Below are 13,387 nucleotides of genomic sequence, written 5' to 3' on the forward strand. Positions count from 1 at the left end.
ACCTCATTCGCTCCCACAGCTTCAACTATCATCTCTACGCTGATGACACCCAAATCTACATCTCTGCCCCTGCTCTCTCCCCCTCTCTCCAGGCTCGCATCTCCACCTGCCTTCAGGACATCTCCATCTGGATGTCTGCCCGCCACCAAAAACTCAACATGTCCAAGACTGAACTCCTTGTCTTCCCTCCCAAACCCTGCCCTCTCCCTGACTTTCCCATCTCTGTTGACGGCACTCCCATCCTTCCCGTCTCACAAGCCCGCAACCTTGGTGCCATGCTCGACTCTGCTCTCTCATTCACCCCTCACATCCAAGCCATCACCAAAACCTGCCGGCCTCAGCACCGCAACATTGCCAAGATCCGCCGTTTCCTCTCCATTCAAACCACTACCCTGCTCGTTCAAGCTCTCATCCTATCCCGTCTGGACTACTGCATCAGCCTCCTCTCCGATCTTCCATCCTCGTGTCTCTCCCCACTTCAATCCATACTTCACGCCGCTGCCCGGACTGTCTTTGTCCAAAAACGCTCTGGGCATGTTACTCCCTCCCCTCCTCCAAAATCTCCAGTGGCTACCAATCAACCGGCGCATCAGGCAGAAACTCCTCACCCTCGGCTTCAAAGCTCTCCATCACCTCGCCCCCTCCTACCTCACCTCTCTTCTCTCCTTCTACAGCCCAGCACGCACTCTCCGCTCCTCTGCCGCCAATCTCCTCACCGTGCCTCGTTCTCGCCTGTCCCTCCATCGACCCCCGGCCCACGTCATCCCCCTGGCCTGGAATGCCCTCCCTCCCAACATCCGCCAAGCTAGCTCGCTTCCTCTCTTCAAGGCCCTACTGAGAGCTCACCTCCTCCAGGAGGCCTTTCCAGACTGAGCCCCCTCCTTCCTCTCCCCCTCTTCCCCTCTCTATCCCCCCGTCTTACCTCCTTCCCTTCCCCACAGCACCTGTATATATGTATATATGTTTGTACATATTTATTACTCTATTCATTTATTTATTTTCCTTGTGCATATCTATTCTATTCATTTTATTTTGTTAATGTGTTTGGTTTTGTTCTCTGTCTCCCCCTTCTAGACTGTGAGCCCACTGTTGGGTAGGGACTGTCTCTATATGTTGCAAACTTATACTTCCCAAGCGCTTAGTACAGTGCTCTGCACACAGTAAGCCCTCAATAAATACGATTGATTGATTGATTGAATCCAGGACTTCTAACTCCCAGGCCAGAGCTCTTACCACTGGACCATGCTGCTTCTTCAACTAAGCACTTACTATGTGCCAAGAGCTATACTTAGGGCTGGTGTAGATACAAGTTAATCAGGCTATGAACCCCTTGAGGTCCAGGATCCCTTTCTAATTCTCACTGGTGTATTCTTTATGGTATTTGTTAAGTCCTAACTACGTACCAGACTAAGCACTGAGCACTGGGTATATACAAGTTAACCAGGTGACCCAAATGGGGATCACAATCTTAATTCCTATTTCACAGATGAAGTAACTGAAGCACAAAGAAGTGAAGTGACTTGTCCAAAGCCTCACTGCTGACACGTGTGTCGCCAACTTGTACTTCCCAAGCACTTAGTACAGTGCTCTGCGCACAGTAAATGCTCAATAAATACGATTGAATGAACGAATGAATGAGGTAGTGAAGCCAGAATTAGAACCTAAATCCTCTAAATCTCAGGCCCATTCTCTTCTCACTAGACAAGACTGCTATTCTTTTCCAACACTTAGCATAATGCTGGGCACATAGGAAGTGCTTTAATAAATAGTCAAACCACATATCCATTAGCCACTACTGATTTGTCTCTGGACAAACAGATCCCCGATTCCTTTGGAATCCTGTTGACCACCAGCTTCCAGGACCTTCGGTATCCTCCTTCTTAATGGCATTCGTAAAGGGCTTTCTATTTGCCAGGCACTGTAATTAAGTGCTGAGGCAGCGTGGCTCAGTGGAAAGAGCCCGGGCTTTGGAGTCAGAGGTCATGGGTTCAAATCCCGGCTCCACCAACTGTCAGCTGTGTGACTCTGGGCAAGTCACTTCACTTCTCTGTGCCTCAGTTGCCTCATCTGTAAAATGGGGATGAAGACTGTGAGCCCCCCCGGGACAACCTGATCACCTTGTATCCTCAGCAGTGCTTTGCACATAGTAAGCGCTTAATAAAATGCCATTATTATTATCATTATTATTATACAAGCTAATCAGGTTGAACACAATCCACAATCCTGGCACTTTCCACTAGGCCATGCTGCGTCTCAGTAATAGAACTCTTTATGCTATGAGCTACTTAATAAATACTAAACAGTAGTTCAATGTTAATGTAAAGAACATAGCACAAAGTGGAATTTCATATTCTTTTCCCATGGGTTCTGGAATAAATTCCAATTTAGAACATGTATCTATTAAGCAAAATCAACTCCAAGTTAAATTAGGGTGAACTTCGATATTTTGATGATGATAATGTCATTTGCTAAATTCTTAGCATGTGCCCTAAAACTTTCTTATATCCAACTCTAGATCACAAACTCGTGGTGGGCAGGGAATGTGTCCGTTTATTGTTTTATTGTACTCTCCAAGTACTTAGTACAGTGCTCTGAACACACTAACCACTCAATAAAAATGAATGAATTGAATGTCAAGCACTGGTCTAAGCCTGGGGTAGATACAGGTTAATCAAGTTGGATGTGGTCCCCATCCCATGTAAGGCTCACTGTCTATGTAGGAGGGAGAACAGAATTGAAACCTACTTAACAGATAAGGAACCCCATTTTGTAGGTGAGAATTTTTGCTTCTCATTCAGTCCTCCAGATTATTTAAGAAGACTTTAATAGTATCATCGCCTTCCTACCCACTTCCCAATCCAACCCCACAACTCTCCCCAATGTCAAATCCCTCCTCCTCAGAAATCCTCCCCTGATTAGTTCACAGGACCCCAATTTCTCCTGCCCAGTGTTTAATATAGATGGCATTCCTAACCTTAGCAATTATGTAAATTTTCATATATTTCATATTTTTATGATTTATTAAGCTATTTTTCATCCTTCTACATTTTTGCTACTACTAATAATAATTGTGGTATTTGTTGCTAAACCAATCAGTTGTATTTATTGAGCATCTACTTTGTGCATAACACTATACTAGGCATTTGGGAAAGTATAATGTGAAAGAGTTGGTAGAGTTGGTATCAGGTTCCCTGCCCACAGAGAACTTTGTGCCAAGCTACTGTGGTAGATACAAGTTCATCAGGATAAACAAAGTCCTTGCCCGACTTGGGACTCACAGTCTAGTAGAAGAGAGAACAGGTATTGAATCCTCATTTTACAGATGAGGAAACTGAGGCTCAGAGAGGGTAACTTGCCCCAGGTCACCCACCGGATGATTGGCAGGGCTGGGTTTAGAACTCAGGTCCTCTGACTCCTAAACCCATGCTTATTCTACTAAGCAATGCCGCTTCCCCTTCATTCATTCATTCATTCAATCATTCATTCAATCGTATTCATTGAGTGTTTACTGTGTGGAGTGTACTGTACTATGTGCTTGGGAGAGTATTATACAACAATCCATTTTCCTGCCCACAACGAGCTTACGGTCTAGAAGGGGAGACACACATTAATATAAATAAATAAATTACAGAGCTCTATTACTTGGGAGAGTAAATGCAACCTACTTGATGGACACATACCCTGCCTACAGTGAACTTCTTCAAGGTAATTTTTAAGTTCTCACTATATGCCAAGGCACTGTTCTAAGCACTGTGGTAGATAATAATAATAACAATAATAATAATAATAATAATAATAATAATAATAATAATGGCATTTATTAAGTGCACATTTATTACTATGTGCAAAGCATTGTTCTAAGCGCTGGGGAGGTTACAAGGTGATCACGTTGTCCCAAGGAGGCTCACAGTCTTAATCCCCATTTTACAGATGAAGTAACTGAGGCACAGAGAAGTTAAGTGACTTGCCCAAGGTCACACAGCTGACAATTGGCAGAGCCGGGATTTGAACCCTTGACCCCTGAATCCAAAGCCCGTGCTCTTTCCACTGAGCCACGCTGGTAATCAGTTTGGGCACAGCCCGTGTCCTACATGTAGCTCACAGTCCTAAACCCCAATTTACAGATGAGGTAACTGAAGCATAGAGAGGTTGAGTGACTTGCCCCATGTCACACAGCAGACAGCAGACAAATCGTGGACATGGGACTAGACCCCAGGTTATTTAGCCTCCCAAGCCCGGGATCTATCCACTAGGCCATGTCTAATTTCCACCGTGGCACAGTGAAAAAAGCTCGGGCTTTGGAGTCAGAGGTCATGGGTTCAAATTCCGGCTCCACCAATTGTCAGCTGTTTGACTTTGGGCAAGTCACTTCACTTCCCTAGGCCTCAGTTACCGCATTTGTAAAATGGGGATTAAAACTGTGAGCCCCCTCAAGGGACATCCTGATCACCTTGTAACCTCCTCAGCGCTTAGTACAGTGCTTTGTCCACGTAAGCCCTTAATAAATGCCATTATTATTATTATTATTATCATTATTATTATTATTATTATTATTATTATCTGTTTATTCCCTCCCAGTACTTAATACAGTGCCCTGAACACAGTAAGTGCTTAATAAATATTATTACTACTACTATCGTTTTTAGGATTTCGGCTTAGCCTGACCTTCTTGCCAAATATCCAAGAAGATTCTTCTCTCACATGATCTCTTTTTTTAATAGTATTTATTGAGTGCTTGCTATGCGAGCACTGACCTAAGTGCTTGGGAGAGTACAATACAACATAATTAACAGGGATGTTCCCTCCCCATAACACGTTTTACTCTCTCTACTGTCAACTTCTTGTGCACAGGCAACCTGTCTACCAATTCTGCTGCATTGTACTGTCCTAATCAGTAAATTAATAATTCAATCACTCAATTAATGGTATTTATTGAGCGCTGCTTATCTAGAGGGTTAGGAATGCCAGGGAGGGAGTGAAGGGAAGGGAAAGGGAAAGCTCTATACTGAGGACCATTTTGGCCAAACCCTCCCTGAAGGAGAGCTCTCTGTACACATCCACAGCAAAGAGAGAGGATCAGTTTACCCCGGAAATGAAGTGGACAGATAATATCTTCCCCAAGGCGGCCTTCATGTCATTGTTCCTCAGGCTGTAGAGGAAGGAGTTCATGGTGGGGGGGCAGCACTGTGTAGAACACGGACACCAGCAGATCCAGCGTCGATGGGGAGGATGAGGGTGGCTTCAGGTGGGTAAACGCACTCGTGAAAAGAAACAGAGAGACGACGGCTAGGTGAGGCAGGCAGGTGGAGAAGGCTTTGGTCCGGCCCTCGGTGGCCGGCATCTTCAGCACCGCCAGGAAGATGTAGACATAAGACATGAGGATGGATACAAAGAAGCCCAAAAACAAAATAACACTGAGAACAAGAACGCTGACCTCTGCTTGGGCCTCTCCAAGACATATGAGTTTGAGCAACTGGGGGACTTCACAGAAAAACTGGTGGATGATGCAAGGAGCGCAAAGGTGTGAGGAAAATGTGGTAGCCATGTGCATCAGGGAGTGGAGACCCCCGCTGAGCCAGGAGGCGGCGGCCATCTTCGCACAAACCTCTCGGTTCATGATGATGTCATAGTGCAAGGGGCAGCAGATGGCTGCGTAGCGGTCAAAGGACGTTGCTGAAAGAATGAAAACCTATGAACCACCAGAAAGAATCAATAAAAAGACCTGTGTAGTACACCCCAGGAAGGAGATGGATCTGCTGTTGCTCAAGAAGTTGAGGATGGACTTGGGAACAGAGACAGAGATGAGGCAAAGGTCGAGGACGGACAGGTGCCTGTGGAAAAAGTACATGGGACTGTGGAGGTGCTGGTCAACGGCGGTGATGATGATGATAAGAAGATTCCCCGTCAGGGCCACCAGGTAGACCAGGAGGAACAGCGCAGCGTGGGCTAACTGCATCTCCCTGACATCCGAGAAACCCAGAAAGAGGAATTCTGTCACCATGGAGACATTGGCCATTTTCTTCTTGGATTTCTTGGGAATAATGTGGACAGGAAATAAGTAAGTGGATGATTGGAATTCATTTCAAACTCCAGCTGGATGCCCAATTTTAAAACATACTATTCCTCAACTGCTCATTCATTCACTCATTAATTCATTAATTCATTCATTCATTTATTCGATGATATTTACTGAGCGCTTACTCCGTGCAGAGCACTGCACTAAGCGTTTGGAAAGCACAATTTAGCAATAAAGAGAGACAATCCCTGCCTACACCGGGCTTGCAATCAATCAATCAATCAATCGTATTTATTAAGCGCTTACTGTGTGCAGAGCACTGTACTAAGCGCTTGGGAAGTACAAGTTGGCAACATATAGAAACGGTCCCTACCCACCAGTGGGCTCACAGTCTAGAAGGGGGAGATAGAGAACAAAACCGAACATATTAACTAAATAAAATAAATAGAATAGATATTTACAAGTAAAATAAATAAATGAATAGAGTAATAAATATGTACAAACATATATACATATATACAGGTGCTGTGGGGAAGGGAAGGAGGTAAGGCGGGGAGGAATGGAGAGGGGGAGGAGGGGGAGAGGAAGGAGGGGGCTCAGTCTGGGAAAGCTGCCTGGAGGAGGTGAGCTCTTAGTAGGGGCTTGCAGTCTAGAAGGGCGAGACAGAAATCCAAACAAGCAAACAGGCATCAATATAAATAAACAACATTACAGATATGTACATATATATATATACAGTTGCTCTGGGGCAGGGAGCGGAGGTTAGAGCAAAGGGAACAAGTCGGGGCGACATGGAGGGGAGTGGGAGCTAAGGAATAGGGATGCTTAGTCTGGGAAGGACTCTTGGAGGAGGTGAGCCTTCAGTATGGCTTTGAAGGGGGGAAGTGTGATTGCTTTGCAGATTTGAGGACGGAGGGCATTCCAGGTGCTTAGGAAAGGATTTGGGTCAAGAGAAGCAGCGTGGTCTAGTGGAAAGAGTCCAGGCTGGGGTCAGAAGATCTGAGTTCTAATCCCCATCTATTCTCCATTTACTCCCTTGGAGGACTCATTCGTTCCTATGGCTTCAACTACTACCTCTATGCAGATGATACTCAAATCTGTATCTCTAGCCCTGGTCTCTCTCCATCCCCCCCGCCCACCCATCTCTCTCTCTTTCCAATCTCGCATTTCTTCTTGCCTTCAAGATATCTCTACTTGGATGTCCTCCCACCACCTCAAGCTTAACATGTCCAAAACAGAACGCCTTGTGTTCTCACCTAAACCCTGTACTCCCCCTAACTTTCCCATCAGTGTAGATGGCACCACCATCCCGTTGTTGGGTAGAGACTGTCTTTATATGTTGCCGAATTGTACTTTCCAAGCGCTTAGTACAGTACTCTACACACAGTAAGCGCTCAGTAAACACGATTGAATGAATGAATACTTCCTGGCTCACAAACCCATAGCCTTGGCATTATCCTTGACTCCTCTTTTTCATTCAACCCACATCATCATCAATCGTATTTATTGAGCGCTTACTGTGTGCAGAGCACTGTACTAAGCGCTTGGGAAGTACAAGTTGGAAACATATAGAAACAGTCCCTACCCAACAGTGGGCTCACAGTCTAAAAGGGGGAGACAGAGTACAAAACCAAACATACTAACAAAATAAAATAAATAGAATAGATATGTACAAGTAAAATAAATAAATGAATAAACAGAGTAATAAATATGTACAAACATATATGCATATATACAGGTGCTGTGGGGAAGGGAAGGAGGTAAGATGGGGGGAAGGAGAGGGGGACGAGGGGGAGAGGAAGAAAGGGGCTCAGTCTGGGAAGGCCTCCAGGAGGAGGTGAGCTCTCAGTAGTGCCTTGAAGGGAGGAAGAGAGCTAGCTTGGCGGATGGGCAGAGGGAGGGCATTCCAGGCCCGGGGGATGACGTGGGCCGGGGGGCGATGGCAGGATAGGCGAGAACGAGGTACGGTGAGGAGATTAGCTGCAGAGGAGCGGAGGGTGCGGGCTGGGCTGTAGAAGGAGAGAAGGGAGGTGAGGTAGGAGGGGGCGAGGTGATGGAGAGCCTTGAAGCCGAGGGTGAGGAGTTTCTGCCTGATGCGCGGATTGATTGGTAGCCACTGGAGATTTTTGAGGAGGGGAGTAATATGCCCAGAGCGTTTCTGGACAAAGATAATCCGGGTAGCAGCATGAAGTATGGATTGAAGTGGGGAGAGACACGAGGATGGGAAATCAGAGAGAAGGCTGAAGCAGTAGTCCAGACGGGATAGGATGAGAGCTTTAATGAGCAGGGTAGCGGTATGGATGGAGAGGAAAGGGCGGATCTTGGCAATGTTGCGGAGCTGAGACCGGCAGGTTTTGGTGATGGCTTGGATGTGAGGGGTGAATGAGAAAGCGGAGTCGAGGATGACACCAAGTTTGCGTTCTTGTGAGACGGGAAGGATGGTAGTGCCGTCAACAGAGATGGGAAAGTCAGCGATAGGGCAAGGTTTGGGAGGGAAGACAAGGAGTTCAGTCTTCGACATGTTGAGCTTTAGGTGGCGGGCAGACATCCAGATGGAGATGTCCTGAAGGCAGGAGGAGATGCGAGCCTGGAGAGAAGGGAAGAGAGCAGAGGCAGAGATGTAGATTTGGTTGTCATCAGCGCAGAGATGATAGTTGAAGCCGTGGGAGAGAATGAGGTCACCAAGGGAGTGAGTGTAGATCGAGAACAGAAGGGGACCGAGATCTGAACCTTGGGGAACCCCCACCGTAAGGGGCTGGGAGGGGGAGGAGGAGCCTGCTAAAGAGACTGAGAAAAAACGACCGGAGAGATGAGGAGAACCAGGAGAGGACGGAGTCTGTGAAGCCAAGGTTGGATAGCGTGTTGAGGAGAAGGGGGTGGTCCGCAGTGTCGAAGGCAGCTGAGAGGTCGAGGAGGATTAGGATAGAGTATGAGCCGTTGGATCTGGCAAGCAGGAGGTCATTGGTGACATTTTAGAGGGCAGTTTCCGTGGAATGTAGGCGACGGAAGCCAGACTGGAGGGGATCGAGGAGAGAGTGCTGTTGAGGAATTCGAGGCAACATTTGTAGACGACTCGTTCAAGGAGTTTGGAAAGGAATGGTAGGAGGGATATGGGGCGATAACTAGAAGGTGAGGTGGGGTCAAGAGAGGGTTTTTTTTTAGGATGGGAGAGACATGGGCATGTTTACAGGCAGAGGGGAAGGAACCAGTGGAGAGTGAGCGGTTGAAGATGGAAATTAAGGAGGAGAGAAGGGACGGAGCGAGAGATTTTATGACATGAGAGGGAATGGGGTCAGAAGCAGAGGTGGCCGGAGTAGCACCTGTAGTACTAAGCGGAATGATTTCCCCCTTAATAGTTGCTCAGTGAATACGATTGCCTTAGTGTTTCACTGATTGAAAGGCAAAGGGGATTAGCAGTGTCCGGAAAAGTGCTATGCAGTTAGCATTAAGTGGATGGGGAGGGAAAACTCTCTACATATTGGAAGTTCATGACATTAGAATGAACCATTTATGAGACCCTCGGACCCTCCCCAGGGCGGCCCTCATGTCCTGGTTTCTCAGGCTGTAGATGAGGGAGTTCAGGGTGGGGGGCAGCACCGTGTAGAACACGGACACCAGCAGGTTCAGATTGGAAGGGGAGGCCGAGGGGTGGTGTCAGGTAGGCAAAGGCACCTGTAGTGATAAAAAAATGAGTGAAAACGCGACCAGGTGGAGTGAGCAGGAGGAGAAGGCTTTGACCGCCCATCTGAAGAGAGCATCCTCAGCACAGCCAAGAAGATGTGAATGTAAGAAATGAATACGAATCAAAAGTAGAAGATGCCCCCATGGTAATTCTTATGTCTTCGGCCATATATTCATCAGAACAAGAGATAAGGAGTGGCTGTCAAAGAAAAACTGTTGGACCTCTTGGGACTCACAGAAAGGCAGGAAGGATACATCAGTGGAGAATAAAACCCCAAACAGCTTCCCGCTGAGCCATGAGGCGATCACCATCTTTAAACAGGCCCCTCAGTCCATGACGACCTCGTAGCGCAGGGGGTGGCAAATGGCCACGTAGCAGTCGTAGGACATCACTGTGAGCACAAACATCTCTGAAGCATCAAACAGAATCACTAGCAAAACCTGGAAGACATAGCACAGGAAGGAGATGCATCTGTTTTGGGACATAGAGTTGAGGATGGATTTGGGGATGGTGATGGTGATGAGGCAGAGGTCGTGGATGGAAAGGTTCCTGAGGAAAAAGTACATGGGAGTGTGGAGGGGCTAGTCGACGGCGGTGACGGTGACGACTATGAAATTTCCCATCAGGGCTGCCAGGTAGCCAGGAGAAACAGTGTGGCGTGGACCAGCTGCAGCGCCCGGACCTTCAAGAACCCTAGGAGGAGGAATCTGGTTATTGAGGTGTGATTGTTCAGCTACCGGAGCCTTCCATGTTACCTGCTGAGGGAGGAAGAAGAAAGATACCCAAGATCTGTTAATTAGTATATTGCTTTTCAGAATATCCTATTCAAAATTTTGAGGCCACTTGCCATTTGTGTAGTAACTGTCATAAGAGAATTGGCTGAAAGATTGAATAACCGTTGATGAAGGATGATGGAGGAAAATGAAGGATGGAGAATGGTGAAAGATGGAGGACAGGGGATGATGGATGGTAGAGGACGATGGATATTGGAGGATGAATAAGAATGCTGGAGGATCTCAGACAATGATGGGGAATAATGGAGGATGACAAGAAAACAGATGATGATAGATGGTGGAGGTTGATGGAGGACGATGTAGAATAATGGAGGATGACTGAGGAGTATGGAGAATAATGGGGGATGACAGAGGATGATGGAGAATAATACGGGATGACAAAAGACAGTGGAGAAAAATGGAGGATGACAAAGGATAACATACAATGATGGAAGATTGAAGTTGATGGAGGATGATGGAAAATAATGGAGGATGAAGGATAACAATGGAGGATGAAGAGAACAATGGAGAAAGGTGGCAGAATCTAACTTGGACTGTGAGCCCCATGTGCGACAGGGACTGTGTCTAACCTGATTACCAATGGGGACTCATGAACTGATACTGGGCAACTGTTCCTCTGCTATGTTGTTACTGGAGAATGCCTCTAGGTAGAATATGTGTTTTTCGTGCTACTCTCCTCTCACTTCAACTTGTACAAGTTGAAATTGGGCAGCTCTGCATATTAGAACTCCACACAAAACTGATTTGGGAGACTTGTCTGGCTTCTTCCTAGGTAAACCCAGTTGTACTGAGGCAACGTTTCTTCCTTCTAAACCTCCTGCAGAGCAGGGAAAACATTTAAAGGAACTAGGTCTCTTTAAATGACTGCCAGGCAGTTCTGACTAAATGAGCCTAGAATACCAGGGCCCCTGTTCTAGAATGCTCCTTACTCGGGTCTAGTATCTATCCCTCTCTGGATCAAACAGTTGTGAGGAAAAGACAAAACAAGTGCTTTTTTGTCCTCACAAGTTCATTGAGCTGTTATGTCGTAGTAGATTTTATGAAAGCCGTTGTCAACATCAGTAGATCTGGGCTCTGAAAATGACCTTAATACATCTTCAAAATGTCATTCATGTTCTGAGATTGTGGCAGAGACAGGGTTGCTGTGCACGGGCCCGGGATTCACAAGGTCATGTGTTCTAATCCAGCCTCTGCCACCTGCCTGCTGTGTGATCTTGGGCAAATCACTTCATTTTTCTGTGCCTCAGTTATCTCATCAGTAAAATGGGGATAAAATGGGGGTAAAATGTGAGCCCCACGTGGCACAGGAACTGTGTACAACCAGATTTACTTGTATACACCCCAGCACTTAGTAGAGTGCGTGGCACATAGGTACGTGCTTAACAAATACCACAATTATTATTATTATTATTATTATTATTATTATTATTATTATTATTATTATTATTATCTATTTCCCGACCACCAGTGGAGTGAGTCAGGGTTGAGTATGGGCCTGGTGCTGTTGAACTGATACCACTCAACCTTGCTGGAAAATGTGACAAGAGACATGGATGCAGGTGGTACAACATGCTTTCACTACTCTGGGTAGCTCTTGGGACTCAACCGACTTGGATCCTCAACCAAAATCCTAGAGATGGTCATTCATGAATAGCTGTTTAGAGATGGCTGTGCCCTAGAATCACACACCAAAGACAACCTGCAGATGATTGCAAACTGTTTTGATGAATAAGCCTGCATCTACACCCAATCAAAGACTTTTTATGGTCACAGGTCTAGATGCCATCACAAAATTCTGCTATTTAGGTAGCACGGTAGCACGCTGACCCACAGTGAAATGATAGATGAGAAATTAGAAATTTTAATCAAGGAGGCCAGCCCATCCTTTAGGAGACTGTATTAAACAGAGTGTGGTGGCCAAACTGTATTAGTCTCCAGATAAGACTAGACTGCAAGCTCGTTGTGGGCAGGCAATGGCACTGTTTATTATTGCATTGTACTTCGCCAAGTGCTGAGTACAGTGCTCTGCACATGGGAAGCACTCAATAAATACGATTGAGTGAAGGAATGAATCTACCCCAGCGCTTAGTTCAATGCTTGACACATTGTGAGCTCTTTACAAGTACGATTAAAAATAAAGAGAGAGTATGAAGGATAAAGGATGTTGAAGAATCCTTCGTGTCTCCCATCTTTCCCAGCAATATCTCAGGGAGCTCTGAGCCGTCTCAAAATCCACCCCCACCAACTGCACCTCCAACTCCATCCTTTTGTTCTTTATAAAATCACTTGCCCCCTCCTTTCTTCCCTTCCTTACCGATCATTGATGTTTAACAATTCCCTTTCCAATGGTTCCTTCCCCACTGCTTTCAAACATATTCATTTATCCTCTATCATTTATCTGCACCTTCTCCCTTGGAGAGCTCATTGACTAGCATAGCTTCAAATATCATCTCTATGCTGATGATTCCAAATCTACATCACCAGCTCTGGCCTTTCTTCTTCTCTGCGGTCTTGTATTTTCTCCTATCTTCAGGACATCTATACTTAGATGTCCCACTGGTGCCTCCAACCTAACACATCTAAAACAGAACTCCCCGTTTTCCTACCCAAATCCTGATTTCTCCTATCTTTCCCATAACTGTAAGCAGTATTATTATTCTCCCAGTCTCTCAAGCTCATAACCTTTGTATTATCCTTGACTCATTTCTCTCATTAAACCCTCACATTCAATGTCACTAAATCCTGTTGGTTCTAACTTCACCACATTGCTGAAATCTGTCCCTTCCTCTCCATCCCAACTGCTACCACACTAATCCAAGCACTTACCTTCTCCTGCCTTGATTGCTGTATCAGCCTCCTTGCTGATATACCTATTTCCTGTTTCTCTGCACTCCA

General features: G+C 46.0%; 1 pseudogene; it reads right to left on the reverse strand.

Annotated features, from left to right (window-relative positions):
* Positions 1-5,076: 5,076 nt before the first annotated feature.
* LOC119922481 lies at positions 5,077-6,016 on the reverse strand (annotated as a pseudogene).
* Between the last annotated feature and the right edge of the window lie 7,371 nt (positions 6,017-13,387).

The sequence above is a fragment of the Tachyglossus aculeatus genome, unplaced genomic scaffold, assembly GCF_015852505.1.
Source record: "Tachyglossus aculeatus isolate mTacAcu1 unplaced genomic scaffold, mTacAcu1.pri scaffold_102_arrow_ctg1, whole genome shotgun sequence".
Classification (NCBI taxonomy): Eukaryota; Metazoa; Chordata; class Mammalia; order Monotremata; family Tachyglossidae; genus Tachyglossus; species Tachyglossus aculeatus.